Source organism: Penaeus chinensis, chromosome 1 (assembly GCF_019202785.1).
Source record: "Penaeus chinensis breed Huanghai No. 1 chromosome 1, ASM1920278v2, whole genome shotgun sequence".
In the NCBI taxonomy this organism is placed as follows: domain Eukaryota; kingdom Metazoa; phylum Arthropoda; class Malacostraca; order Decapoda; family Penaeidae; genus Penaeus; species Penaeus chinensis.
Genome location: NC_061819.1, coordinates 18,203,719 through 18,208,718, shown reverse-complemented (window position 1 = coordinate 18,208,718; position 5,000 = coordinate 18,203,719). Strand labels below are relative to the sequence as shown.

At 37.5% G+C, this 5,000-nt stretch overlaps 1 protein-coding gene across 1 annotated transcript in view; it reads left to right on the top strand.

Annotated features, from left to right (window-relative positions):
- LOC125046597 (leucine-rich repeat neuronal protein 3-like) overlaps positions 1 to 2,444 on the top strand; it is a 79,675-nt gene extending 77,231 nt beyond the window's left edge. The window contains exon 5 of the mRNA XM_047644449.1: positions 1 to 2,444. This exon is cut by the window's left edge and continues 1,106 nt beyond it. The gene's annotated coding sequence lies outside the window, so the exon portion shown is untranslated.
- Positions 2,445 to 5,000: the final 2,556 nt, after the last annotated feature.

Sequence of the window (5,000 nt, the reverse complement as noted above, 5' to 3'; positions counted from 1 at the left end):
CTTTTTTTCTTCATCTTTTACAGCAGTTGATATTAGGTATTATCATAATGCAGTCGCGTTTTTCACCATTTTCACTTTTATAACTTGGGAGTGTTAAATGGCACCTTCAATCCGGATCGCCTTTTGTCATGTGGTTCTAAAGAAGTACTATTTCGAATTGGTTACGGTGCAGCTGTGTGTGTGTGTGTGTGTGTGTGTGTGTGTGTGTGTGTGTGTGTGTGTGTGTGTGTGTGTGTGTGTGTGTGAAGCTGTGAGCCTACGTGTAAACATTTGTACATATGTAATGTAATATATAAAATGATATTTCCGGTGGAGGGACGTTTTGTATCTTGTTACCTACTGACATTGCAACGTAACAAGAGAGTTGAATTGTCAGCATTTTTAAAGATGATTTTTGAAAGATATTTAAATTATAATTATTATCAGATTAATTCGAACTTCGAACTTTGGTAGATTTTAAGGTTGTGTGGTCAAAGGCGTGTGTGTTTGTATGTGTGTGTGTGTGTGTGTGTGTGAGAAAGAGAGAGAGAAAGAGCGAGCGTGTGTATGTGTATGTGTGTGTGTGCGTGTGCGTGTGCTCGTTCATGTGCGTGTGTTTACGGACCCTTCTACAAGGCGGCCGGAAGCTCCGAGGCGATGACATATCACATCCAGCCGAGAATATCTGTGATAAAAAGCCCCCTCCCCCCTAATAGGTAAACTCATAGATGAGATTGCAACTAAGGAGTCTACCTCCCAGTTATTTTTTCTATTCAAAACAACAGAGCAGTGTTGTTGTTTGTTATTTTTCCTCTTTTGGGTGTTTTTGGTGTGTAGGGGAGGGGGGGGGGGGAGAGCACGGGAGTTGGAGGGGGGGGAGGGGTCAAAAAAGCAAAGGGGGGGAGGGAAGAAGAGCGGAAGTCTACCCGGCTACACCCCCAAGCCGTTAGCAACGCCACAGTGCACTTTTAATCCGAGAGAGAGAGAAATTCTGCGACGTAAAAAGTACAAACATTACGACCCAAATGAAGAATAAGGAAAGTGTACCAGTTTTTTTTCTCGTGTGGACTGTACGATTCGACTTTTTTTTCATCGTCATTATTCTATCCGGTTTAGAACAAGAGAGGAGGAAAAATTATCCCTCCCTCCCTCCCTCCCCCTCCCCCTCAGTCTCCCTCGCCCTGTGCAACTGTAGGCGAGTTTGATTCCCTGACGCAAAGGAAGATTGGAGAGTAAAATACGGTGAGAAAATAGGAAATTACGACAGAAGAGAAGTGGAAAGAGGGAAGGATAAAGATGGAGGAGATTGATCTTTAAAAAAAAAAATGAGAGAAAGAAAGTGCTTGTGCGGAAAGAAGTGTAAATTGACCCCTGGAACTGTTTTTTTTTTATCGCGTGGAGGGGACAGGATATGAAGAACTAGAAGAAGAGTTTTTTTTCTGTTCTGTTTATTTTTTTCCGGATTGGGGAAACGAGCGAGGACTCATAAAAAAAATCAGGATAAAAGGAAAAGGAAAAGAAATGATGATAAAGTGACGGGGATAGCAATTGTGATAAAGGTGTGGATATAGAGGAAATGACTAGAGAATGTGGTTTGAACGAGATAAAAGTGACGAGAGAGGAAAAGGCGGAGATGACGGGGATTCCAGAAGAAACGTTTGAAATGGAAACGTTTTGACTTATTGTGGAAGTGAAATCCTGAAATATTTACCGCGACGCTTAGAGACTTCGGTTTACAAAACTGGAGAGAAAAAAGCAGTTGAGGCAGAAGTGTGATATAATTTTTTGTTCTCCTTTTTACAATAATCCAAGAGAAAAAGAAAAAAAATTGGACGTTGTAAAAAGAAAAAAAAATCATCCGTCTGAAGAATCTGCAAGGTTCCTTTTTTCTCATTGTTGATTAGAAAATAATTAAAAATAATTCAATTAAAAAAACTCGTTGGTGATTATGGCAGTTAACATATCAGTTAACAAAAAAAAAAAAAAACAGAGTTTGAAAGGCAGTTAATTATTATATCAATGTTAGCTTTTTGTTTTGTTTCTTCCTTAAGTTCCAAGTTGGGTTAAGTTCCCTCCTTTAAGATAGAACTTCCGCCCAAAATCGCCGCAGTCTCCACGCAGAGGGCGCCACCATAACACTTTTCGTTACCTTTAAGTGAGATTATTTTCCTTTTTATTTCAGTTAAGTCACACAGCCACCAACCAGACAACGCGCCTAATCAAAAAAAATATAATAACATTAATAGAAGTACGGTAGTTTTGCGTTTCAATTTTTTCTTCTTTTTTGTCCTTCCCATTCCATGATTAGCTAATCTTTCTATCCTAGGATTAACTTGAGAATAATAACAGAGGTTGCGAGAGGGATTGTCTCTCTTAACCTTAGTGGGCGCGAGCTGGGTCTTGTGCGCTCGCTTCTGCTCACTTGTTTTACTATGGTTTGTCAAAATAAAGATTTTTCGCTATTTCGTATTGTTCTTCTTTGGTTCCTGATGGTGTGGTAGCGACGGCGTATCGGTAATGATGATAAAATGATAATGATAAGTGTGCGTGCGAGGAATGTTTTAAAAACAACGAATATCTGGTGTTTGGGAGGCCGGGTTAGGGGGGAAGGGGAGGGAGGGAGTGGCATTAGTCTCGTCTTTCCTACACACTCTATGGCTAAAATATTCATCAAATAATATCGAAAGGCACACAGAGCATGCTATGAATATCGGATGAGACCAAAATATTTCTCTCTACGCCTCACAGGAGAGTTTATAGGCAAGATTACGGCCTCTGAGGAGTATCTTGGCGCGGGGAAAATGGAGGCTCAAAGTTAGCGCTGTACACTCGTTCGTGGTGGAAGTGGAAAGAGCATTAGCTTTTCCGCTTTTGGATGTGTGTGTGTGTGTGTGTGTGTGTGTGTGTGTGTGTGTGTGTGTGTGTGTGTGTGTGTGTGTGTGTGTGTGTGTGTGTGTGTGTGTGTGTGTGTGTGAATGTTTCTGGCCCTATGTATGTCTGTGTGCGTACCCCGTGTACGTGCGTGTGTGCATATGACCGATTTAAGTGAATGTGTCTATATATACCTAGTATTCGTGTGCGCATATGTCTACGTGCACATCTTAGCAAGGGTGTATTCGCAGAACGACGTGACTGGGTGAGAAGCTAAGAGTGCGGTCGCGGAGGCAGATGCGTGGCAGGTGTTCCGATACAACTGCCGCAGGTGTGTGGGTCTTACAGCAATGCGACTCGGGCCCTTTGTTTGTATGGCGATGAAATTGTATATAGTTATGACATTCACACACCAGTATACTTAATCATACCTGATACTTGTTTATATCTACAATATTTTTCTATGGTGATTCTGAGTAAGAAATAAATGGAAGTACGTCATCTAAAATATATTGCAAGTATGTTTCCGTTCAACTGAAATATAACATATAATCGCACTGGAGGCGCACTAGAGTTCAGTTCGTTTTTTTTTTTTTTCTTCTTCTTTTTACTTTAAAGATGTAAGGACGTTCCTCGTAACATACACAGGTATTTTACATTATCGTAAACATAAGAGGTACTCAAATATACACATATACTACAAATATATATCATTTGTCAAATATATATGATGGTGTTTAAATGACATCAACATATACGTAGCTAGCAATAAATGCAAACAATCTGTATCTGTGTGTGTATATATATACATATATATATATATATATATATATATATATATATATATATATATATATATATGTATATATATATGTATATACATATATATGTATATATATATATATATATATATATATATATATAAATATTACATGTTATATGTTATATATATATATATATTTATTCATTTATTTATTTACACACACACATGAAACACACGCAAACGTGCGTACAATTAGCATAGAAAGCGGAAACAAAGACAACTCGGTCGCGTTACTCTTTGACACACGAACTTTTAATACTAGTATAATCCATTACACATGGATAAGGGAATGTGTATGTCTGCTCCATTTACATCGCTCTTTTTTATTTTAGTGTTCATCAATTTTGTTATTTCTTTATTTATTTGGCTGTATTTGTCTTGTACTGTGATATAAAGTATTTTGTGCATTTAATAGTATGAAACTGATCATAAATTATATAATGTTGCAAATATACTTGGTATAAGATGTCTAGGATGTGATGTGCTGTAATTACAGATTATTTATATTTGTTATATCTTATACATATATTTATCATTTTATACATCGTTCCTATATCTATGGCGCATAGAGTATAATACTTGCTCTTCGGTTGATATGGTACTCTGCTGTAGCTAACATAACAAGGTGACTTGAATGATAATACCGTGTGTATAAGGCAAGTACGTATAATTTGAAAATACTGTAATACCATATTAGTAAGTCAGTTAATTTTAGTCATTCGAAACAGCAACTCATAAATTCAGGTACTGTAGAGCAGCCAGTCTGTTTGCTAAATAAGCATTTTGCAGAACACTGTAGTTAATCTTATTTTAGATGTTAAACAGCAAATCATAAATTCGGATATTGGGGAGATGCTATACTCTATACAGTAAAGACGCATTTCTAAGGAAAACAGTACATTTTAGTCACTAAACAGCAAATCATAAATTCGGGTATTGGGGAGCTGCCACTCCGTTTGGTAAATAAATGTTACTACACATTTTCCAGGAACATTAATCAATATTTCTATTATTTACCTGAAGCTTTGTCTCTTGTCGATCCGTTCACGGGAATTTAAAAAATACTAGCCCTTCACAATGAAATACAGCGATGTGGGGTAAATACTGTATGAATACGTAAACACGCACGCAGTACAGTCGTACGAGCACACACGCAAAGGGTTTAAAGTTGCCTTTAAACCGTCCACAAGCAGATACACTCACGCGTGCCCTGAGATGAGTTAATCACTTGAGAATATAAATAAGAATTCTAAATGTTTTTATGTGTGAGTGGGCGACAAAGCCGTTTTTTTTTTTTTTTTTTTTTTTTTGGTAAACGTTTCTCTTC